Genomic DNA, 26,480 nt, shown 5'->3' on the forward strand with positions numbered 1-26,480 from the left:
TATTTTGTTTTCTTCTCTTACAGAGGCAAGAAAGTACATTCATTTTTTATGTTGAGAGATTCCTTTTCAGCCTCTTCAGTTTTATTGCCAAAAAGCTAATACTGATATTGATGAGAAACATCATAACTTTAGGCTGAAGTCTGTAATTATCCAAAGTTTCATTTTCTTTGTAAGTTTTGGCCATTGAAAACTATAAATGACCCAAGTCAAACATCACTGTAGAACTTTTACTTCTATGTGTACTTTTATTTTGTGAGGTTTTTTCCTCTTAAGTATTTCTTCCATCTTGATGTGCTTTATGATTTCTCTTAATATGTAACTAGAAAATTAAAGTTACATTTATTAAGTATTTAACCCAGAAGTTTTTGAAATGGGTTGTTCAGCAATACTACTGATAAGAACAATTATATAATTTTCTAGTATTATATTGAGTTTTTTTCTCTTGATTCTTTTGCATGGTGCTTCTAAAGCATGTCAGATAATAACATTATTTCTAATGGGTCTCTACTAAGCATTGAATACAGTGGACACATTTTTATTATGTTAAAGATGTGTTCATCTAAACTATTCTTACAGCTTTTGTTTTTAATTTGGAATGGAGGTATTATAATTCAGGTAGTCTTAACAATTGTTAACTTTTTATTATACCATATTTTTGTTTAATTTGCCTGTCTTTGTCATCCTGAGTCTGGCTTAGTTTGCCTTTCTTTACGCAACACTTCAGCCTACCCACTCTGGCAAATCTCTCACTTCACAGGAATATGCAACCACTGGTTGGAACCTAAATGTAATGCCAGTGCTGGATCAATCTGTCCTTTGCCACATCAATGCAGACATCTCAGGCATGAAGGTTCCCTGGCTATATATGGGCATGGTATTCTCAGCATTTTGTTGGCATATTGAGGATCACTGGAGTTATTCCATTAACTACCTACACTGCTGAGCAGGGCCCAAATGGCTGGAATGAATATCAGGATTCCCTCTGTGTGCAAAAATATGTCCAGTCTTTATATGGTTCCTTTTCCCCTGATCAGGGGTGAGCCAAAGACCTGGTATGGGTTGCTCTCACTGGCACCAGAACATTTGGAGGAGGTGATGAAGAAGCTGACACCTGAGCTGTTTGATAGCCAGTCTGACTTTCTACACCAACTTGTTACCCTCATGAATCCCAATACCCTCATGTCCTATGGTGTTCCAGTGAGTACCTGAAATTAAGGTGGTGAAGGCATTTAATCTTTCCCTAGGGTGAGAAGAGAATGAGGAAAAATTTAATTTTGAGGATTCAAAAGTTATATCCATTTTCATGTGGAAACTACATTTACTTACATTTCTTTCCCTTTCTGTGCTAGTTGTCAAATGGCCATCCTATACAATTCACTAAGTGGGAAGAGAAAGGAGAGATCAGATATTTACCTATAACTTGAACCTGAAACCTGGATTTTGTCCATTCAGCCTGCCGCCTAGTGTTGGTCTTTCTTTAATATTACAGTGTATAAATTCTAATTCTGTAAAGCCATGGGGAACATGGAAGTGGTTTTCTACTAGGGAATTTCCAAGATTGATTTACTGGTATCTGCCATGATTGCAAAATAAAGGGACTAAGCCCTAACATGTAGCAGATAACTAGCACACATTATGTCTGCAACATGTTACACATTTTCTTTTTAAAATTGCTGTAAAGTGTGGGTTAACCATACACAACTTCTTACTTTTATGTCTGTTTCTCTCAGATTTTCCAATGTACAAAATGGACTTAGTTTCTTCCTGGCTCTCTTTCTTTTCTGGAATTTTATCAATGTTTATTTGCACTTATAACTATTTTTGTAACATCACAACTATCTCAAAAAAGCTTAAATATTAATAATAATGAAATCACGTAAGTACCTAGTTATCCCATTATTTTTGCTTTGCAGTTGTTGCTTACTGTTTTTTTTCTTTCTATTTATACTCAGCACACCCATGACCTGATGACTGAAACTTGTATTTAATGTATATCATTTCATTTGATAATACACATATTGGATAATTTGTTGTACAGTGATTTATACTACTCTAACCCTTTTTCATTTCTGTAAGATTGATAATAATATTCCTACTTTTATTTATTTGTTTTTAAAGATTTCACTTATTTTATATTTATTTTTAGAGAGGAAGGGAAGGACAGAGAGAAACATGAATGTGTGGTTGCCTGTCACATGCCCCCTACTGGAGAGTTGGCTTGCAGCCCAGGCATGTGCCCTGAGTGGGAGTGGAACTGGCCACTGTTTGGTTCATGAGTCCATGCTCAATCCATAGAGCTATACCAGCCAGGGCTTATTTTTTATTTTAACATTTCGTAAAATTTTTTAAGATTTGATTTATTTATTTTACAGAGAGGGGAAGGGAGAGGGAGAGAAACTTCAGTGTGTGATTGCCTCTCACACATCCCTAGCCAGGCAGGGACCTGGCCTGTAACCCAGGCATGTGCCCTGACTGGGAATCAAACCAGTGACTCTGGTTCACAGGTTGGCACTTAGTCCACTGAGCCACACCAGACAGGATTCTTATTTTTATAATTTATGTTGTTTCTTTTTTGTCATGGTCTCACTAAAAGTGTATTCATTTGGCAGTTATTTCAAGAAACAAACCTTTGGTTTTATTGATCATTTAGTTTTTCTATCTATTTGTCTTACAGAATTAACCTTTTATCGAAATATAATGTCCTGCTTTATCTCATAAGTTTTTTGCTTAAATACTTAAGTCTGTATTGTATGATATTAGTATAGCCACTCCAGCTTTCTTTTGGTCACTGTTTTCATGGAATATACCTTTTCATTCTCTCACTTTTATCTTACTTGTGCCTTCCTATCTATGTAAGTTTCTTGTACCCAAGATATAGTTGAATCATGTTTTTCATTTATTATGCCATCTTTGCTTTTAGAGAGTTTAATTTTGATGATAATATAAGTATTAACATGGAAGAACTTCTGCCACTTTATATTTGTTTCTGTATGTCACATATTTTTTATTCTCAGATCTTCATTACACTTTTTTTGTGTGTGATCAATTAGTTTATTCTAGGGTTCGGGTTTTATGTCTGTCTTTATTGCCTTTCTTACTTATTTTGTTAGTTACTATCATCTTACAATTAATTAGGTTTTGCCAAAAAGTCCATATCATTTTTTCCATAAAACAAAAGGCCCATTTTTCATTTCACCAATAACTTTATTGATTTGGATAATTTGCATATGTCACTTCTCTCCTGTGTGGTATAATGTTGATTATTCTTAATTAAATGTCTTGATTTGATCACTCTCATCTTGAACTGATCTCCCCAACCATAAAGCTTCATCCAGAGAGAAATCTCTATCATAAAACTTTGCAACCCACTTTTGACACATTTCGTCTGTCACAACACCTTCTGCATACACTGTATAAATCTTTTTTTTTTTGCCTTTTGGTTGTGTTTACCTTTCTTGAAATAACATGTTAAAATTGTTGCATATTTTCTTCCATTTTCAATATTAAAATGACTTCATAAAAATTCACCAAGTTTGATGTTTTCTTTAATGTGGGCTGATATGACAGCTGTCCCAATAACATCTAACAAAATTATTTTGAATGAAATTGAAAGACAAATGAGCACTACTAGAGCCATATTACAGAAAAAAACAAATGAGGTTTTCGGCCAACCCAGGACTATTTTAATTTATAACGGTCTGGTTTGAATTAATACAAACCTACCTTTAATAGTAAGTTTCAAAGAAACTTTCTAGTAACTCTGTCCCTCTTTTTAAAAATTAATCACAAACACATCATTATACATTGTCTGCCCACTATCATAGTTATGAAATGACTGCTTCAGATGTTTCTTTTCAGTTATAAAGAAAATAAGATGAGTCATAAAAATCTAAATCTGGCAGTTATATTTGCCCATTGAGATACCTTTATTAGTGTCCTAATTTTATTTTTTTGTGGCTTCTTGCTACGTTGTAGTATTACTTAGTCTGAAGGACTAGAGTATTTTAGGAAGAATATATTTACTGCTGAAAAACAGCATAGGGATGTTTTGAAATTTCTCTTTTTTTTCTTTCATCCCTTGAAATACGTTACCCCATGCCTTCTAGCATTCCTGATTTCCGATGAGAAATCTGCACATTATCTTATTGAGGGTATGTTACACATGATGAATTGCATCCTTCTTGCTGCTGTCAGTATTCTCTTTCATTAGCTTTTGATAGTTTGATTTTACTCTTTACCTGGAGTACAATAAGGTTCTTAGGTATGGAGATCATTCCTTTGAACCTCTCTCTTCTTCTGGGATTCCCAATATGTATAGATTGTTTAATTATGGCGACCTATAGGTATTTTATGATGAGTTTATTTTCCTTGTCTTTTCACTCTGCTTCTCAGATTGGATAATGTTATGGACCTCTTTTACATCTCACTGATTCTTCTGCTTGCCCTGATCTGTTGAAATCACCTAATGAATTTCACTTCAACCATGGTACTTTTTAGCTTTCAGAACATTTTCTGTTTACTTTTTGTAATTTTTATTTCTTTAAGAGTCTCTGTATTTGGGGGGCATCATTCTTCTGTTTTTTTTTTCCAGTTTTTTAAACATTGTATCTTGAATTAGAGCCTATTTAAGATGATTTATTTTCAGTCTTTGTTTAGTATATCTGATAATTTGCACTACCTCAGTTGTGTGGGATATGTCATAGTTGCTTGTTTCTTTGTATGCCTATTGATTTTTCCTTAAACTATTTTGAGATTTATGTTATGGCTACACAAAAGCATGTTCTAGCCATGATTCCCCTTCCCAGTTCTTTTTGTTGTTGGGTTTTCGTGGTAATAGTGGTAGCTTGTTTAGTTAAAAGTCAGCCTAAGATGGGATATCAGAGACTGCTCACTTCTTTTTCTACACTTCTCAATTCCCAGGTATAAGGGAGCATTTTCAGAGCCCTTAATGACTCCATGAGTTATCTCTTTATCCCTCCTTTTCTTGTGCAGGTATTTTAGAATTTCTCCTGTTTGCTTAGTCTCTTTTCTCTTGATGCAAGTGACTATACTTTGGCTAATATATTTGTTTTTATATACTTTGAACAGACAGAGGCTGGTGAGCCATTTGTATTCTGTGCAGACTCAGGCAGGTGAAGTAAATGTAAGTCCTTGTGCCATCAAATGAAAACACACTTCCTAAAGACACACGTCCTCACTTAGTTTCTTTTTTTACTTGTTTTTTTTTTTTTTTTTGGTGGGGGGTTACAATGAATTTTATTGATTGTACATGACAAACTACAGCTCCTTAATCCCCTCCTCTTCTTCAGGAAAGGGAACTACAGAGGCCATAAGAGTCTTAGTGTGTTGGGGAGTTGATTTAGGACAAGGACTCCCCAGTAGCTAAGGACCCCTCTTCCTCTCTCTGGAGCCTGTGGTCCAGGAGGCATTTGCTCCTTATGAACCATTCAGTTTACCATCCTGTAGTTGTGGCCATATTCATTTCAATGGCAAAAAATGGGCCTGACAGAGTGGTTAAGGAGGACAGTGCCAGCCATGCCACCAAAGGTGGAGGAGAGAGTATCACTGTTAAAGTCACAGAGGTCACCCTGGTCCTCAGTTTAATGTAGGATGACCTTGAGGGGCCATCTGATGCCTACTTCACCACCTTCCTGATGTCATCATATTTGGCAGCTTTCTCTAAGTGGCAGGTCAGATTCATACCTGACACATTGGGGGTAGGGACATAGAAGGCCGTGCCAGTGAGCTTCCCATTCAGCTCACAGAAGACCTTACCTACAGCCTTAAGAGAGCCAGTTAAAGTAGAGTTTATTCTCTGGACTGCTCCTTGGGCATAACACCATACCTTTCCAGAGGGGCCATCTACAGTCTTGTGGGTGGCAGTGATGGTTATGAGTCCCTCCACAATGCCAGAGCTGTTGTGCTGACCTTGGCTAAGCAGGTGAAGGAGGCATTACTAACAATCTTCAGGGAGTTATTGTACTTCTATTGGTTCACACCCATCAGAAACATGGGGGCATCCACAGAAGGGGCAAAGATGACCTGCCTAGTTCTACCCTTCAAGTGAGCCTCAATCTTCTCTATGGTAGCTACTCCACTGCATGTTCAGCACCAGAATCTCCCCATTTGATGTTGGTGGGATCTCATTCCTGAAAGATGGAGATGGACGTTTCATTGATGACAAGCTTCCTGCTCTTAGACTTGACTGTGCCTTTGAACTTGCTGTTAATAGAATCATACTGGAACACGTAGACCAGGTAGTTGAGGTTAGTGAAGGGGTCATTGAGGATAACAGTATCCATTCTTCCAGAGTTAAAACCAGCCCTTATTACAAGGTGACCATATGGCCAACTCTGATCATGGCAACCTTCACAATTGTCTCAGGGTCGCAGCTGGCACTATGCAGGGAGATACAATTTTCTGAGGAAAAGGGCAGGGAGAGGGCCCTCACTCTTTTAACCTTTTAAAGATTCTATTTTTAGAGAAGGGGAGGTAGTGAGAAAGAAAGGGAGGGAAACAGCAGTGTGTAGTTGCCTGTCACGTGCCCTTTACTGGGGTCATGGCCTGCAACCCAGGCGCGTGTCCTGACTGGGAATCGAACTAGTGACCCTTTGGTTCACAGGCTGGCACTTGGTCCACTGAACTATGCCAGTCAGGGCTTTTTTCAAATGAGATTGACATTGTAGTCTGCTATCGGCAAGCTACACCCAGGATGTTACTTAAATTAATGTCCCAAATGTTTGGGTTGGAAGATTTGGACAGGTTGAATTTCTGAGAGCACAGTTCTCTTTTATGAAAATTCAGAAGTAACTTTTTTTGTTGTTTTTTTTTCTATTAAATGTCGTTTTGCTGTTTGTAGATTATGACTTTATTACAGAGTTCTGAAAACATTTTGAACCTTTCTGCCAACTTAATCATTGTGTTACTAAAGGAATGAAATTCTGGAGTTTCTTTTCCAATATTTGTGGCAGTGTTATTTTCTGACTTTTGAAAATTTGCATTTCTTTATTAACTGAAGAAATTGAGAATTTTCTTCACATGTGTATGGACCATTTCTATTTCTTATGTTGCACATGTTTTTTTCTTTGTTCTTTTCTTTGAATATTCCTTTTAACATCACTCATATTCTCTTTTAAGACATACATATACCAAAAGATGGAGCCTAGGTCTCTTTGTTTCCCTTCACGTATAGTAAGACTCAGAGGCATTCTTATACCCACATTCCATTAGTGTGATTCACACCCTTTCTCTCTCTCTCTCGCTTTCTCTCTTTAAAAGATTTTATTTATTTTTAGACAGGAGGAAGGGAGGGAGAAAGAAGGAAGGGAAGTATCTATCTGTGGTTCCTCTTACATGCCCCCTACTGGGAATATTGTCTGCAGCACAGTTGTGTGCCCTGACTGGAATCAAACCAAGGACCCTTTGGTTCACAGGCCTGCACTCAAGTGAGCTGAGCCATGCCTGCCAGGGGGCTCTTTTCTTTTTTAGGCTGTTTGCACAAACCAGTGTGCAGGAGAATTTGTCATCACTTTTCCTTGGGCTTATCACAGTGGCTTTAACCAAAGATACAAATTTGCAGAGGCCGTCAACTTTTGCACTGCTGACTGGGTGAGTGTGGAATGTGGTGGGCTTAGAGATAAACATAAAGAATAAAAGTAGTATTCACTGTGAAGCATCTAAGCACTGTGAATTACAGGTAGCCACACATCCCAAATTACTTGCACCTACTGTCTGGATGCCAGTGTATTGAACACTATCGCCAGCTCCAGCGCTTGTTGTGTCTTCTCCCATGAGGAGCTCATCTGCAAGATGGCTGCTTTTCCAGAGAAGCTGGATCTGAATTTGACTATGGCTGTGCACAAGGAGATGTTCATAATGGTGCAGGAGGAATGACATTTACAAAAGGCCCTGTTGGAGAAGGTGGGTGGTGTTGGCTAGGGCTTACGGAATCAGTCCAAGTGGATTATGGAAGTCAAAAGTTGAATAAGCATTCTATGCCTCTTCTCTAAGTCAGACATTTTGAAATGAAAAGGCAGATACTGTATGTGTTTATATTTCTTTCTTCTAATTTCTCTACAGCTATCCTTACAAGGCTGAGTCCACAGCTGGGCTCAGTGTTGGCTGAGGTGGGGTGTCCATACCCTGCTCCTAGTCTTTACAGTATATGTGGGTTGAACCACCCCCAGGGCATTACGGAGGCTGAATGAGAGGCTTTCAAGCTGCTCCCAGATGACAAGCACCAGTGCATCAAATGTAAGACAATGTGCTTCCCATCAGCTCTAGCCTGCTACAACTGCCCAGGTGGCCGTGTCTGCCTTTCCCACATCAGTGACCTCTGCAAGTTCCCAAGTAGCCGACAGTCCCTGTGGTGAGCATGGGACCTACTTAGAGGACACAGGAGATATAGAACTGGGCCAGATGTTGTTTTTCTTACCCATTTTTACCAGGTATTGGTACACCCTGGGTGAGCTACCCATTGTGCTGCATAAGCTGAAGATTCAGGCTGAGTGCTTTGACTCTTGGGCCAACAAAGTATGAGTGGCCTTTGATATGGAGGATGGCAAGAAATGCAGTAAGTGATGATAAATGGAAGTGTCCAAGCATTTTCAGACTCCTTCTTCCACTTTTTGGTAGCACTGCAACTTTTACTGTGCCTCCAGGCTTTAAAGAAGTAAGGGTACCAGAGTCTGAAGCTCGTGAGAAACAATTTCCAAACAGTGAGCTGCTTCAGCAATTGAAGAACTGTCTGAAGGAGGCAGAAACTTGTGTCTCCGAAGCCCTGGGGTTGGTCAGTGGTCAAGAGGATAGGTGTGTTGGAGGAAAGGGCAGAAACGGGTGACACTATGCAAAAATGGGTTAAAAAATGGATAGATTGTAAGTAATGTGCATAACAAAAGGTAGTAAGTAATATATGCCCATATTGGTGACCAGACTTACATTGCTAAGGTGATTGAAGAATCACGTATTCAACACTAAATTATAGTGAGAATGGCAAGGTAAGACATGAAAACAATATAATAAAACTTGAAGACACTGAGATTAGGAAATTCCACACATAGGATGCAGAAGCCTTCACTGAACTTCACTTTATTGTGCTTCATGGGTGTTGTAGCAGATAGTAGCAGTGAGTTCCCTTTTTGTATAGGAATTCTGTTCAAAGGAAATTCAAACTTTCCCGTGTTGACCTGGTGATGGTCAATTCAGGTGGCCTTAAGTTTTTAATACTTACACAATGTTGACCTATTCAGGTTGTCATCCCTTCAACCTGTTGGCCTCATTTGTTCTAACAATTATATTCAAAGACTATATCCTAAAACTTTTCATCACATAGACTGTTCCACAGTGAGCCCTTATATTTGTTTATCTTGAGTATCTATTGTTATTTGACCCTCTATATATCATCACACAACACTGTGCTGCTTAATTCTTCCATGTGTTTTGCTTAAAAATTCTGGTAGTCACTTCAGTTAGAACAAATGTATTATGTTTAACCTCACTGTGCAAGCTGCTACTATGATGTCCTGTTTTCTGTTTGCTTTTGTAAACTCCCATTTCCTTATTTTAACCTGCTTATACATCTTAACTTGCATCTCTATACAAAATAAGAGCTGTATAGAGGCCATCTCACATTTTGATTCTCTCAAAGAGAGGGCTATATTTATTTTCTTCCTATCTAAAAATACTTCATGCACCATACTGTTTCACTTCCTGAGGATATTTGATTGTTTTTGTTTGTATCATCTCTTACCTACTGTTACCATAGTATCTTACGTAAAATGTTCTCAAGTCTTTTGTCATCTTAACGTCCTGGTTCATACTGGTTCAGAGTCTCTGAATGTAGATGTCCTTAGGAGATACTACTATATATATCATGGAGGGGAAATGAGGGTATTGGATGCATGAAGTGTATGGCCTTGGCAATTCATTTAGTGAGTCCTTTCTCCCTTACTCGTGCAGGCTTGATTCTCCCCAACTGCCCCTGATACAGCTCCTGGTCCTTCTTGAGCAGATGAGCAGACTGCTCTGTGCCCTGGATCACAGTGGGGATGTCAAGGTGAAGATGGGTCTGACAAGACTGAATTTTTGTTCAGACATACTAGCCAAGTCTGAGATAGTAGAAGCTTTGAGAACCTGATTGTTTGAAGTATCTCCTGATAATACTTCATTTTTATAAACTGAAGATAAGAATGCAATACTGGCTGTCATAATAGCATAAAATGGAAGGGGAGAGTCTTCCAAAGTTAGCAGATAGCTGTATAGAATATGACTTTTGGGATTGCAGAATCTGAAGGCTGTAGGTAGATTTTTCTTTTTCAAACTTTAATCTCAAGAAGTTGTCCAAAAGGATAAGATGATATTAAATTATATCTGGGAAAGTAAAGTTCAGATAATTAAAGGGAAGGCAGTTTATATAAATACAGGACCTTTGTTCATACCAAGCACATCCTATCATAGGGCATGGATGGAACTGAGTATAAATCAACAATGTATGTGTGAAATGATATGGAGCAGATCAAGGGAGTTTATTGTCGAGGTACCTAAATGTGTTCTTTATCCTGTATCTCTGCAGGATATCTTAGATTGGGTGGAGGCCTACCAAGCTGAGGTCAGGGAGGCTCTGTCCTCACTGCCACCCAGTCTAGGTCTACTGCAGGCTCTGTTAGAGGGCAGCAGTTGGGTGTGGAGATGCCTGAAGCTCATCAGCTCCAGAGGCAGGTGGAGTAGACCCAATGGCTAGAAGAGGTGAAGCAGGCAGTGTCCCCTTCAGCTCAAAGGGCCTCTCTGGTTATCATGCAGAGGCTGTTGGTTATGGGCACCAAGGTAGCCTCCAGCCCTTCTGTGGACAAGGCCCAGGCTGAACTTCAGGAGCTGCTGACCATTGCAGAAAGCTGGGAAGAAAAAGCCCATTTCTGCCTGGAATCCAGGTGGGGCCTAGCCTTTCTCCCATATGTGCCCTGACTCTAGTCCTCAGAGTTTGTGAATCATCCTAAATATGATTTTAATAATGACATTGGCACCAGACACTCAGGAATGTGCTAAACTATGAAGGAGTGGTGTCACCATTTTATGCAGTCCTGTATATATTCTTACTGCATTTCATGTAGTCCTATATATATTCCTACTAGTAATTGGGAATATATTTCTAGACTGAGTTAGCTCTCAGGTGACAGATATGACACCTAAGTTATAAATGACTTGCATGTCTGCTTCACTGTGTAGAGTATTCCCTAGACTTCAGCAATTACTGCCCACTTACTTTGTTGAAGATTTTGTAGTTCATGCTTTTGGCGAGGAAACAACCAAAAACATCCCTATGTATGTGTAACATTTTAAGGATGGCTTTCTCTTTCCTGCAATATGTTTAGCCAGAAACATCCAACAGCAATATTGGAAATCATAATTCGTGAGGCAGAAAATATCCCTGTAAATCTGCCTAACATTCAGGCACTCAAAGAGGCTCTGACTAAGGCACAGGCATGGATAGCTGACATGGATGAGATCCAAGGGAGGACCTTGTTTCCTACTTTCCTACTGTTGGCATATAACCAAAAGAAAGGCAGTTTTAGTCTGTAACTCAGTTGTGTTTGGTTGAAAAGTAGAGGCAGCATGGTTTTGGTAGCTATGAAGGAACTGTGGATATTAGAATAACAGGAAGGATAGAGAGATGTATGGGTCTAGAGCTGAGCAGACGTCAAGGAGGGAGCCAGATGAAACCAAGCGTGCCATGTAACTGACCTTCTAAGTGGATTTTTTCTGAAGCAAGTGAAACCAGGAATTTTGGGAGAAAGGCATCCATTTTCCCGAAATAGTGTAGGTCTGTGTTGCAAATTCTCAGAATTGTTCAGCACATGCAAGACATAATGGTTGTAGCTGTAACAAAATTGAGATTTTTATTTTCCCAATTTCAGAATGCTGATGACTGTCCATGCTTGGATGACTTGGAGGGCCTGGTGGCTGTGGGTCGAGACCTACCTGTGAACCTGGAAGAGCTGAGACAGCTGGAGAGCTACAGGTATTGAGGGCAAATTTCTGGAAGGAAAAGGTCTCCAAGGCCTTCTTGAAGGATAATTTGTGTTACACACTGATGGAGGTAAAGATCAGCCCTCACCCATGGATTCTCCTTCCCTGACCTAGCTGGTTTCAGATGACTCATGATTACATGGGAAGTTGTGGTGTGCAGGGGAGAGAAGAAGGTAGGGGAGTCTTTCTCATTCCTGTTCTGTCTGTTATCCTCAGGTGCTCTGCTCATGTGTAGATGTGGGCTGAGATAGCACCAGGCACAGTCAGTGTATCAACAAGGAGTTTGCATTATGTCATTCTGACACAGAGCTGCTATGATTTGTCTGCACAGGCCCTCAGGGACCCAGGCTCTATGGTAGGGGCTTTGGGCCTAGATGGAGAGAAAAGTCTGGGAATGGAAAATATCTGGATATCCATGTGTGGACTGCTCGCTTCCTCGGCCTCAGTTTTCCTACTTTGGGAGTAGGGTGTTAAAGGCACTGGGGAAGGGCGGACTCCTTCTGACTTCTTTTTCCCCTGTCCTGGTCATGACAGACTGTAGCTGTCAAGGAGGGGGAACAGAAGGAGCAGGAAGGTGTTCTGAAATTGCGTCGCACCAACTCCACCAAGCCCTGTCCACTGGCATTGTCACTCACAGCCTCTTCTGCAACTTCCATCTGTGTGTGTGAGCAGGTGCTGGCTGGGATGGGAGCTCTACAGTGTGACCTGTGCCGGGACTGGTTTCATGGGCAGTATGTGTCCATGCCCTACCTCCTCAGCTCCCCAAGATCCAGTTCTCCCTTGTCCCCATCACTGGCCTGGTGGGAATGGAACACCAAATTTCTGTGTCTAATGTGTATGTGCTCACAGTGCCCACACCTGTAGGCTATCCTAGCACTGCTGTGTGTCTGCCTGAGGGCAAGGCCCTACAGTGCCTCACAGAGAGAGCCATTGGCTGACAAGCTTCTAGTAATGTGATGACTCTGTTGGGGCAGCTCTCCAGAGTTCGCCAGCAGCTTTAGTCTGATCACAGGTCTGAGGACTCCTCTACCTATCCTTCAGTCCATGCACCTGTGCGTTTTAGAAAAGGCAGTGAGAAGGATTTGCCTAAGGTAAATTGTGCAACCCAGCTCTTGACATTAAATTGTGTTTCCTAACACTACTCCTATTTATGGTGTAGTTATGCCTGTCCTTTCAGTCTCCTTTTGTCCAGCCTCCGTGTATGATTCTCCATCATGTGCAGTTCTCTGGACTGCCTTGCTTTCAGTCTGTCTGCATTTCTCCTGCAGGAGGTGGAAGGGTTCCAAAATTGGGCCACAGATGCAAGAACTACTGCTTGATTCTTCTATTATTATTGATATCCATTACTACTTTCTTTTGCAGGTGCAAGGGTTGTTGCAGAATGGAGACAGGATGACCACTCCTGAGAAGGGAGCCCTAGCATAGTTCTCAAGGAAAATTGATAGATCTGAGTGCAGGCACAGTATTGACTGATATCACAAGTGACCTATGTAGTTCTTTCTCTCTTTGAGATACAACCAGAGGCAACCTCTAACAAGTCCTGTCATCATAACCTTCTAGACCTGGCACTGCTGTCATCATTGTTACCACAGTTGACTGGCCCCATATTGGAGCTGCCTGAAGAAACCCAGGCCCCGCTGGAAGAACTCATGTTGGAGGGCAATTTGCTTGAGGTGACTCTAGATGAAAGCTACAGCATCTAGCAGCTATTGCAGGCTGGATGGCCTCCAGACCTGAAACAGATCCAGACCTGAAACAGATACACTTCTGGAGGTAAGGCAGTGACTCATACCAAAGCAGGCAGGAAGCACAGGTCTGACCACTGGCCAAGAATTTCTTTGTGCTTGTCTGTGTATGATTGTAGGTGGAATGCCATGAGCATCAAGGAAGTTGGACAAGTGTCCAGGCATTGGAGAAGCTATGGCAGCAGAAAGTAAATCTGGTTAGAGAGAGTGAGGATCTTGTTCAAGAAAAGCTACAGCCAAAAAAGGACTGGAGGTCAGAAATTAAGCCTGAGCTGGGTCGAGAGGAATGTGAGCCTCAGGAGGTAGTGCATCATGAAAATACATTCCTGACACCTGCTACAGACCACAGTCACATCTTGAAATGGAACCAGAATAACTTAGGACAAAAGGATTCTAGTATGACTGCTGACAGCACCAGGATCCCATCTCCAGTTCTCTCCCCAAAGCTGCCATACCCTGTCTCTTTCTTTAAAGAGAGCTTTACCTTAAAGAAAGTTAAGCTGCCACCCCTTTACTTTCTTTAACACCTTTGCTACACTTGTCCTACCTTCGGCAGCAAGAGCTCTGACAGCAACACAAGAAAGAGTTGTTTTTTTGTTTTTGTTTTTAATTTCACTGAATCCTGAGCCTTTCTAAGTCCTGGACCTTCTTTCCTGATGAGAATCCCTTCAGACTTCTCAGTACCCCAACTCCTAAAGGCAATGTTTTAAGCTCACTTCCTACAGACTTTACCCAGTGTGCTGCTTTCCAGAAGCTTTTTGCAGCAGCATTACTGGGACCAGCATACAACAAGTGATTTAAGCCAGTTTGTGTTAGACTGAGGCAAATAAAACTTCAAAAGGTAAATGTATTTAATCTACCCCATGCCTCACACACTTTACTGCATTTTGCTTTTTCCTTATTGTATTGAAATACTTACATGCTTTAAGAATTACTGTGTCTTCATTCTGCCTCATGTTTTTTTCACCTTGGTTCACTTGTTTAAAAATAATGACCTGTTAAGTCCAAAAAGCACAGAGTAAGAACTTCTTTGTTCTAGCTGATGTCATTTGTAATTCAGTTTCTTTTGTCAAAAATAAAGCATCTGTGTTTTACAACTGTGCATCTCATTTGTGCTTTTTGCCATATAGCAGAGAAGGCTTAAGTTAAGAAATGTTAAGAGTATGTACAAGATAGTGGAGGAATGAATAGAAGTCACACTAAGTCCCTCCAAGTCCAATCTAGAATTACAACTAAAATGAGGAGAAATCACCTGGAATAAATAACTGGACAATAGCATGAGAGAAGCCTTATAACCTCGACAGACAGAAGAATCAGGTTCAGCACAACCAGACTGGCAAGGACTGCGGTGGAGACTTAAGAGGGCTGGATGGGTACCCACACACAGCAATGCCATAGGGATAATTAAACGGCTGTTTGGAATCCCCTGAGAAGGATGGTGTGTAAACTCTAAGCTGGGATCCCTAGCCTAGAGCACCAGAGCCCAAAAAGTACACAGATAACAAACAGCGGTGAAAAGCAGTAGGGTTGCTTCTACCAGAGACCAATGGCTGGAGACACAAAGTACCATTTAAAGGACCAGTGCACAAAATTTCATTTGCAGCCACTTACCTGCACTCCAGCAATGGCAGGGGCAGAGTGTCTAAAACCTGAGGAGAGACAGGGTATGGCAGCTTTGGGGAGAGAACTGAAGGCGGGATCCTGGTGCTGTCAGCAGTCATACTGCTCACGCAGACCACTCTCCTCTGTGGGGTAGCAGCCTGAAGAAACAATAGCCCTGATGCCAGGATGGTCTCTGCCTTTGCCCTATGGTGTTTTAAGCCTGACAGCCGGGTGCAGACTGACTAGATTGGCAAACAAAGGAGTTAGCCACAGACAATAGATCCCTGGAAGTCTCAAACAGGGTTCCTAAGGTCAGGTGGGGTCACCATCTGATATCAGCACGGGTGGATCCACAAAGAAGAAAACAGTGGTAAATACTAGATACTGTTGAGACGAGATCCACTGTGGTCTCCATGATTAGCAATGTTTTCCTGCATAGCTTTCTAATGTTTACTTGTCCATCAAGTTTGTGCATATTAGTCACTAGATTTTATACTGTAGTTTCAGTTCACATAGTTTTGCCTCCATTTTCTTAGCTAATTTTTCCTTCTTGATTCCTCATTATTTACATGTTAAATTTTCCTTTCTCTCATGCTAAGCACCTGCCCACACACACAGTGTTAGGCAAAGGTTTATTTACATTCCACATTAATTTCTCCCCCCTTCAGTGACACAAAACCTATTTTCTTGTTGGTGGTCATCCCATCCTCTTTCCCTGCTGTTAAAATACCCACATTCTCTTTCCACCTTAAGCGGTCTTTGTTGGTTGTGCCTAGGGTAGTAGTGATAGTGGTTTTGTTTTGCAACTTTATTACTAGACTTTGACTAATTTTGTATTTCAAATAAATTTTAACAATTCCCATCTCCTACCTTTGCATCTCAGATTTTTAATTTTGCATGCCTTAGCTTATATTTCTTTTTTCTTTTTCTGTCATCCTGCCCTTTTATTTTCCTCTCCCATTTTTTCTCTTTTTTGTCTCTAATTTTTCTGTCTTAACTTGGTTTTCATTCCTAACTCTAAGCATTTCCTCTCCCTCTTCCCTTACAAAATCTCTCCCATTTCTAGGGACATCTCAGATAGTTTTAACTCATCTGTTGATATCATGTGATTTTTGTCTTTCCTTTTGTATGTGATGTATTGGGTTTATTAACTTGCAGATGTTCCTGGAAAGAAACAGTTCAGCAATATTTTGTTGAAGATTTTGGAGTCTGTGTTCATTATTGATAATGGCTTGTAGTTTTCTTTCTTTGTTGTGTCTTTATGGTTTTGGTATTAGTATTGATACTGGCTTCAAAAAAGAATTGCAAAGTCTTTCCTTTTCTTGGATTTTTTGGAATAGTCTGTGAAGAATAGGTGTTTGCTTTTCCTTAAGAGTTTTGTAAAATTCTGTGAAACCATCTGGTATAGGGTTTTTGTGTTCCAGGACTGTTTTGATCACTCCTTCGATTTCATCACCTGTTAGTGGCCTGTTCAGGCTTTCTGCTGCTGCTTCATTTAGTTTTGTGAGAGTATATTTTCCTAGAAATTTCTCCATTTATCCTGGTTTAACTGTTTTTAAAAAATCATTGCTCAAGTAAAGTTGTCTGTGTTTACTCCAACCCAGCAACCCAGCCATCTCCACCTCCCTCCTATCTCCATCCCCCTTTGGTTTTGTCCATTTGTCCTTTATAGTTTTTCCTGAAAACCTTTCCCCCACCTTATCCCCTGTCACCTTTGCTCTGGTTACTTTCTGCTTGTTCTTAATTTCAATGTCTCTGGTTCTGTTCTGCTTCCTTGTTTGTTTTTGTTGATTAGAGCACTACTTAACGGAGAGATCAAATGGTACTTGTCCCTTGCTACCTGGCTTATTTCACTTAGCACAATGTTCTCCAGTTCTTTCTATGCTGTCGCAAAGGGTAGGAGTTCCTTCTTGTTTTCTGATATGTATAGTATTCCATTGTGTAAATGTACCATAGTTTTTCTTTTTTTCAGGTATTTTTTATTGATCATGCTTTTATAGTTTTCCCAGTTTTTCTCTCTTTGTCCTGTCTTCACCATGCCTTCCCAAGTCTCCAGCATCATCCCTCCCCTTAGTTCATGTCTGTGGGTTATACATATAAGTTCTTTGAGTCCTCTGTTTTCTATACCATTTTTGCCTTTACTCATCTATTTTAAGCCTACTAATTATGCTGCTTCTTCCTTGTACTCCCCACCTCCTCCACTGACCTCCCTCTGTGTGATCTCCATTTCTCTGATTCTGTTGTTGTTCTGGTTGTTTGCTTAGTTTTTGTTTTTGTTGTTTTTCTTCTAGGTTCATATGTTAATAGTTGTGAGTTTGTTGTCATTTTATTGTTCATTTTTTTATCTTTTTCATAGATAAGTCTCTTTAATGTTTTCTATAATAAGGGCTTGGTGATGATAATCTCCTTGAACTTGACCTTATCTGGGAAGCATTTGATCTGCCCTTCCATTCTAAATGAAAGCTTTGCTGGATAGAGTCATCTTAGATGTAGGTCCTTGCCTTTCATGAGTTGGAATACTTCTTTCTAGCCCCTTTTTGCCTTTAAGGTTTCTTTTGAGAAATCAGCTGATAGGCTTATGGGAACTCCCTTGTAGGCTCCCATCTCCTTTTGTCTTGCTGATTTTAGTATTCTCTCTTTATATTTAATCTTGGGTAACTTGATGATGTGCCTTGGTGTGTTCCTCTTTGGGTCCAACTTCTTTGGGACTCTCTGGGCTTCCTGGACTTCTTGCAAGTGTGTTTCCTTTGCCATATTGGGAAAGTTCTCCTTTATTATTGGTTCAAGTAAGTTTTCAATTTCTTGCTGCTGTTCTTCTCCTTCTGGCACCCCTATAATTTGGATATTGGAACATTTCAGGTTGTCCCAGAGAATCCTCAGCCTCTCTTCATTTTTTTGGAAAGAAGTTTCTTCATTCTGATTGAGATGTTTATTTCTTCCTTTTGTTCCAAATTGTTGCTTTGAATCCTGATTTTCTTCTTGTCACTGTTGATTCCCTGAATAATTTGCTTTATTTCATTTTGGGTATCTTTCATTTGCACTTTCATTTTTTTGACCAGACTTAGTCAGTTCTGTGTGCATTTTGATTATCAGGGCTTTAAATTCTGGTTGATGATGTCCTCATTGCTTAGTTTTGTGGTTTTGCTGTGTTCTTTTATTTGGGCCATATTTCTTTGTCTTGGCACACCTGGTAAGTTATCAGGTGTGGGGCCTTAGGTATCCCCCCTTGACAGGGCAACCCTCTGCTGTGCTGCCTGTCAGGACTGGCCAGATAGGGAACAATGCAGGTTGTCTGCTTGTCACTGGTGCACTTTCCAACAACTCTCGTGTCAGACTGGAGGTATCTCCCACTTCGGCAACCTCAGCTGTAGCCCACAGTCAGCTCTGAGTCTCAGTTTTCCCCTTAACTCACCCACTCCTGCACAGCTCTGCCAAGTTAGGCAGTCAGCCTGGCCCCCCGCAGCTGTCTCGCTGCAGCTATTTTCTGTGCTGGCTCCTGTGGTCCGCCATACAAGTCTGGTGGTTCTGCTTGATTTTTTTTCTTAATTCCCTGGTGGTTGGAGTTCCATATGGTTTCATTTTCTGGCATTTTTGGTGGTTTATTGATTTTAAATTGGTTGTTATCCTCCTTTTTGTTGTACAAGGAAGCAGTGGGTTTCTACCAACATCTCCATCTTGACCAAAACTGCATAGCTTTTTGATCCACCCATTGACTGATGGGCATTTAGGCTGCCTCCAGCACTTGGCCATTGTAAATGGTGCTGCTATGAACATTGGGGTGCATAAGTTCTTTTGGATTAGTATTTCAAGTTCTTAGGAAGTGATACTAGCAGTGGAATTTCCAGGTCAAAAGTAAGTTGCGTTTTTAGTTTTCTGAGGAAATTTCATACCATTTTCAATAGTGGCTGCACCAGTGTCCCTCCCCATCAAGAGTGCACTAGGGTTCCCTTTTCTCCACATCCTCTCCATCACTTGTTTGCTATAAGATGGTCACTCTGACTGCCCTGCAATGGTATCCTATTAGGGTTTATTTTGCATTTCTCTGATGGCTGGTGATGCTGAGCATTTTTCCATATGTCTCTAGGCCCTCTGTATGTCCTCCTGAGAGAATCGCCTGTTCAGGTCTTTTGCCCATTTTTTTTAGTTGAGTTGTTTATCCTCTTAAGAGTGGGGTTATGTGAGTTCTCTATATATTTTGGAGATCAAACACTTACAAAATGTATCATTGGTAAATATGCTTTCCCAAAATGGTTGGTTCTCTCTTCATTTTAATACTCCTTTCCTTAACTGTGCAGAAGTTTTTTATTTTGATGAGATCCCATTTGTTTATTCTTTCCTATTTATATTCCTTTCTCTAGTGGACATATCAGCCAACATATTGCTGCTTGGACTGTATGAAATTTTCCTATGTTCTCCTGAAAGACTTTCATGGTGTAATGAATTATATTTTAAGTATTTTATCCACCTTCAATTTATTTTTGTGTATGGTGGAAATTGGTGCTGAAGCTTCATTTTTTTTGCAAGTAGCTGTCCAGCTCTTCTAACACCATTTGTTGAAGATATTATTTTTACTCCATTTTTACTCCATTTTATAGCCTTGTAGTACAGGGCTACTGTAATCAAATCCCTCCTACTTTCCCTCCTACTTTCTTCTTTCTTAAAATTGCTGCAGCTATTTGGAGTCATTTATGCTTCCATATAAATTTCTGAATATTTGTTCTCTATTTGTGAAATATGTCATTGGTACTTGAATAGGGATTGCACTGAATCGGTAAATGGCTTTGGGTAGTATGGACATTTTGATGATGTTAATTCTTCCAATCCATGAGCATGTTACATGCTTACATTTGTTTGTGTCTTCCTTAATTTCTCTCCAGTGTTGTATAGTTTTCTGAGTACAGGTCTTTTACCTCCTTGCTTAAGTTTATTCCTAGGTCCTTATTATTCTTGTTGCTATATCAAATGGGTTTTTTTCCCCCTGATTTCTGTTTCTGAAATTTCCTTGGTGGTGTACAAAAATGCTTTTGATTTCTGAATATTGACTTTGTATCCTGTATTTTGCCAAATTCAATATTTAGGTTCAGTTATTTTTTGGTGGAGTCTATAGGATTTTCCATGTACACTAGCATGTCACGTGCAACAAGGACAATTTTCTCCTTTCCAATTTGGATGTCTTTTTTTTTTTTTTTTTCTGATTGCTGTGGCTTAGGAGTTCCAGTATTATGTTGAACAGCAGTGGTGAAAGCTGGCATCCTTGCTTTGTTCCTGATATTACTGGAAAGATTTTAGTGTTTGCCCCATCAGTGTAATATTGGCTGTATGTCTCTTATATGTGACCTTTCTAGTACTCCCTGTGTTCCCACTTTGCTCATTGTTTTTACTATCAATGGGTGCTGTAACTTAGCAAATGCTTTTTCTGCATCTGTTGATATGATCATATGATTCTTGTATTTGCTTTTGTTTATGTCATGTATTACCTTTATTGATTTGCAAATATTATACCATCCTTACATTCCTGGAATGAATCTCACTTGGTCATGTTGTATGATCTTTTTAATATGTTGCTGGATGCCTTTTGCCAATATATTGTTGAGAGTTTTAGTGTCTATGGTCATCAGCGATATGGATGTGAAGTTTTCTTTCTTTGTTGTGTCTTTATTTGGTTTTGGGATTAGGATGATGTTGGACTCATAAAAGGAGTTTGGGAGTCTTTCATCATTTTGGATTGTTTCAATTACTCTTTGAAGGAGAGGATTAGCTGTTCCTTAAATGCTTTGTAGAATTCTGTGAAACCATCCAGTCCAGGGCTTTTGTGTGTTGGGAGTTTTTCTATTACTGCTTCAATTTCATCTGCTGATATTGGTCTGTTCAGGCTTTCTAAAGTTTCCTTTTTACTGAGTTTTGGAAGATTATATTTTTCTAGAAATTTGTCCATTTCACCTGGGATTTTAAATTTCTTGGTGTACAGTTGTTCGTAGTAATTTCTTATAATCATTTGTATTTCTGTGGTGTCAGTTGTAATTTCACCTTTCATTTCTGATTGTGTTTATTGGGTCCTCTTTTTTTCTTCATGAGCCTGCTTAAAGGTTTGTTGATTTTGTTTATCTTTTCAAAGAACCAGCTCCTGGATTTATTGATTCTTAGAATTGTTCCTTTAGTCTCTGTGTCATTTAATACTGCTCTGATCTTGGTTATTTTTTTCCTTCTACTTTCTCTGGGCTGTCTTTGTTGTTGTTTCTTAAGATCCTGTAGATGTATGGTCATTTTGTTTGAAATTTTCTATATTTTTAAGGTAGACCTGTATGACTATGAACTTCCCTCTCAGGATTGCCTTTGCTGTGTCCCATAAGTTTTAGATTATTGGCAGTTCATTTTCATTTGTTTCCAGAAACTTTTTAATATTTTCCCTAATCTCATTCCTGACCCATTCATTGAGTTTTATAGTGTGCTATTAAGTCTCCATGATTTTGACTGTTTTGAGATTTTTTCCTTGTGGTTGGTTTCTAGTTTCAGTTCCTTGTGGTTGGAGAAAATGCTTGATATAATTTCAGTTTTCTTGAATTTGTTGAAGCTTGTTTTATGTCCTGTCAAGTGGTCTATCTTTGGAAATGTTCCAAGTGCATTTGAAAAGAATGTGTATTTTGCTTCTTTGGGATGGAGTGCTCAATATATATCAGTTAAGTCCATTTCATCTAGGGTATTGTTCAATGCCACAATATCTTTGTTGATATTTTGTTTGGAAGATCTATCTACTTTTGACAGTGGGTGTATTGGGAACCACCCTGCCTCGTTTCAGAAGATGTAACCCTGCCATGGCTAAGGTGAAGTGGGTGACCTTCAGACCAGAAGCCACAAAGGAGACAAAGCTTATCTCCTAGCAAGAGCTCTGCTTCTGCTCCTTTTACTTTATCTATAACTGGCCCCCAATGCTTGGTCAGTTAGCCAATGATGGGTAAGATTCCCCAAGGGGGGAATGACCTAAGATGGGCATGATCACGTGGGAGGCCCCCAAGGAAGGACTTGGGGTTTACAGAAAAAAAGGTGATGGACCTGCACCCCTCGGCTTTGACAAAGCCTGAGTTCTCACTCTGTTAGAGACTTCCCTAATCTCTTGACTGCCTTACTTCCCATGCTTCACCTAAGCCTGAAACAATGACAGAGGGTGGTGTGCCCTGTGCTGGAAAGGGTGGGTTCCCCAGGCAATCAGGCCTAAGAAAGAATATGTAAAATCCTGTGAAACCTGCTTTGTTTAGTGTGCTCTCAATTAAATGATAAGGGTCCAAGCAAGAAGTAAGTTTGTTCCTCAAAGTTTAACACCTCTTTAGCTATGTAACCCTACTCAAAATAGGCCCTCAGAGTTCTTTGTTATCTATTGTTTGATCCTTACTACCTGGCAATGAGTAATGAGCTTTTACCTGTATTCTTGTGCAAACAAACCCAATAAAAGCCCATTGAGGAAAAGGTTCTTGGCCCTTCTCCTTTGAGAGACTGGCCACCTTTCCTCCACAAGCAGATCATGTCTTGGTAGACTTATTCTCATCTGTGGTGACAGGAGGCCCTCTGGGCAGAGCCCTCCCCACAAGGGTTTTAAAATCCCCTATTATAATTGTGTTGCTGTCAATATGTTCCTTGAAGTTCTTCAAGATTTTCTTCATGTATTTGGGTGCTCCTATGTTGGGTACATATATATTTACAAAGTTTATGTCTTCTTGAGGGGCTCTTTCTGTAACTATTATGGAGTGACCTTCTGGGTCTCTGTTTATGGCCCTTTTTTTTGAGGTCTGTTTTGTCTAATATGAGTATTGCTATCCCAGGTTTGTTTGTTTTTTTTTTTTTTTTTCCTGTTCATTTGCTTGTACTATTTGTTTCTAGTCCTTCACTCTCAGTCTGTTTAGGTCTTTCATTATGAGGTGGGTCTCTTGTAGGAAGCATATGTGTGGTTAGGATTTCTTATCCATTCAGCTATTCTATGTCTTTTCATTGGAGCATTTAATCCATGTATGTTTAAAGTTATTACTGGTAGGTACTTATCATTGCCATTTTCAAACCTGTGTTCCTCTCTCTCTTCCTTTCTTTCCTTAAAGCAGTCCCTTTAGCATGTCTTGCAGAGCTTGTTTGGTGGAGGTGTATTCTTTTAGACTTCTTTTGTCAGCTGCTAACCTTATTGGGGCTCCCTTCTATGTTACTGTTTCTCCCTTGCTGCCTTTAAGATTCTCTCTTTGTATTGGTATTTTGCCATTTTAATTATGATGTGTCTTGAAGTGGTCCCCTTTGGGTTCCTCTTGATTGGGACTCTGTGTTTGCTGGATTTGTTGACATTTTCTCTCATCAAATTATGAACATTTTCCATCATTACTTTTTCAAACAGGTTTTCTATCCCTTGCTTCTCTTCTTCTCCTTCTGGTATCCTTGTTATATGTATATTATTATGTTTCATATCGTCCTGCATTTCCCTAATCCCTCTTCATTCTTTTTGAGCCTTTTTTTTCTTACTTTTTCTGGGCGTTTTTTTCTACCTTGTCCTCTGGCTCATGGCTCTGATTGTGTGCTTCCTTGAGCCACCTTTTGATTCCTTCTAATGTGTTCTTCAGTTCAGAAAATGTATTCTTCATTTCCTCTTGGCCCCTGTTGACAGTTTCTGTTTCTTTTTTCATGTTGATATAGTTTGCAGTAACTTCATTGTAACTTCCCTATAGTTTCTGGTAATTCTCTGTGAGCTCATTGAACTCCCTGATAATCACTTGTTTGAACTCAATATCTGATAGTTTACTTGCCTGAAGAACGATTTCATTTATCGTTCTTTCTGAAGCTTCCTCCTTTTCTTTCATTTGGGGATTCTTTGTATTCCCATTGTTTGTGTAACTATTCTTGTTAGCTTCTGCATCTTAAATTGATCTGTTCTGACTCCCTTGGTTTATGGTGTGAATTTTTATGTTAAAAGTCCTGTGAGATTCAGTGGTTCAGTCTCCTTAATACCCATGACCTCGCTGGTCTTGGGCTGTTGTTTATGTTGCCTCTCTGAATGTCTTCAGGTTTTGATTGATGTTGGGTCTTTATTCGGTGGGTCCTTCCCTCCAGCTGGTTAACTGAGGGTCATTCCGTCCACCACATCTTGTATTCTGTTGTGCAGGTATGGACAGGTTGTGTTGAATCTGATTCTTCTGTGTGTACAAGGTTTGAGGCTTCTCTCTCCCTCTTGTTTAGTTGTTAGTTCTGGGTAATTTCTTGACCATTTAGTTGTATTTCCAGATCGGTACTGGATTGAGGTTAATGTAGCTTCCACTCCCTCCTTTACCTTCTTTCATTGTCATCTGTTGGTGGTTCCTTTTTTGGTAGGTTTCCTCTTCCAGGAGGTGTACTGGTTTTCACGGCTTCCACCTTGCAGCTTCTCTGGAGTAACAAAGTGAAATTATTCTCACTGTCTCTGTTGGGATGACCCCTGTTGGGGTCTAACCTGGTTTTTTTACAGCTCCAGGTTTTATTGTCTAACCTGTGGGAAAAGAAGAATGAAAAGGGAAGGAACAAGTAAAAAAAGGAAATGAAGGAAGGAAGGAAGGGGGAAGGAGATTTAATAAAGAGAAGGAAAGAAAGGAAGAAGGAATTTTAAAAAAGAAATGAAGCAACAAGGAATAAAAAAGGAGAGGAAGAAGGAATTAAAAGTTAAAAAGGAAGAAGGAATTTTTTTTTTTACTTTTATTTTAATCATTGTTCAAATACAGTTTTCTCCCTTTTACTCCCAATCCAGCCCCTCCTCTGAACCCTCCCCACTTCCCTCCCATTACCACCCTCCCCCTAGTTTTTCTCCACGTGTCCTTTAAGTTTGTTCCTGTAAACCCTACCCACTGTTCCCTGAAATTCCCTCTTCTTCCTGCTGTGGTCACTGTCAGCCTGTTCTCCATTTCAGTGTCTTTGGTTATATTTTGCTTGTTTCTTTGTTTTGTTGTTTAGGATCCTGTTAAAGGTGAGATCGTATGGTATTTGTCTTTCACTGCCTGGCTTATTTCACTCAGCATAATGCTCTCCAGCTCCATCCATGCTGTCCCACAGGGTAGGAGCACCTTCTTCCTTTCTGCTGCATAGAATTCCATTGTGTAAATGTACCATAGTTTTCTGATCCATTCATTTACTGATGGGCATCTTGGTTGCTTCCAGCATCTAGCTATTGTAAATTGTGCTGCTATGAACATTGGGATGCATAGGTTCTTTTGAATTGGTGTTTTAGTATTCTTAGGATAGAGTCCCAGCAGTGGAATTGCAGGGTCAAAACGCAGATCCATTTTTAGTTTTCTGAGGAAGTTCCATACTGCTTTCCATAATGGTTGTACCAGTCTGCAGTCCCACCAACAGTGCACTAGGGATCCCTTTTCTCCACAACCTCTCCAACACTTGTTGTTTGTTGCTTTGTTTATGATGGCCATCCTGACTGGTGTGAAGTGGTATCTCATTGTGGTTTTAATCTGCACCTCTCCGATAGCTAGCGATATTGAGCATCGTTTCATGTGTCTTTGGATCTTCTGTGTGTCCTCCTTGGAGAAGTGTCTCTTCAAATCCTTTGCCCACTTTTTAATTGGATTCCTTGTCTTCTTAGAGTGGAGTCCTGTAAGTTCTTTATATATTTAGGAGATTAAGCCCTTGTCTGAGGTATCATTGGCAAATATGTTTTCCCATACAGTTGATTCTCTTTTAATTTTGATACTGTTTTCTTTAGCTGTGCAGAAGCTTTTAATTTTGATGAGGCCCCATTTGTTTATTCTTTCTTTTATGTCCTTTGCTCTAGGGGACAAGTCAGTAAAATATTTCTGCGTGAAATATCTGAGATTTCCCTACCTATGTTCTCCTGTAGGACTTTAATGGTGTCATATTTTATATTTAAGTCTTTTATACACTTTGAATTTATTTTTGTATATGGCGTAAGTTGGTGTTCAAGTTTCATTTTTTTTTGCATGTGGCTGTCCAGTTCTCCCAACACCATTTGTTGAAGAGGCTATTTTTACTCCATTTTATGTTGCTGCCTCCTTTGCAAATGTTAATGACCATAGAGACTTGGGTTTATTTCTGGGCTCTCTGTTCTATTCCATTGGTCTATGTGCCTGTTTGTATGCCAGTACCATG

At 39.8% G+C, this 26,480-nt stretch overlaps 1 pseudogene; it reads left to right on the forward strand.

Annotated features, from left to right (window-relative positions):
- The first annotated feature begins 696 nt into the window (after positions 1 to 696).
- LOC114489354 lies at positions 697 to 14,863 on the forward strand (annotated as a pseudogene).
- The last annotated feature ends 11,617 nt before the right edge of the window (positions 14,864 to 26,480 follow it).

Source organism: Phyllostomus discolor, unplaced genomic scaffold, assembly GCF_004126475.2.
Source record: "Phyllostomus discolor isolate MPI-MPIP mPhyDis1 unplaced genomic scaffold, mPhyDis1.pri.v3 mPhyDis1_scaffold_15, whole genome shotgun sequence".
NCBI classification, from domain to species: Eukaryota; Metazoa; Chordata; class Mammalia; order Chiroptera; family Phyllostomidae; genus Phyllostomus; species Phyllostomus discolor.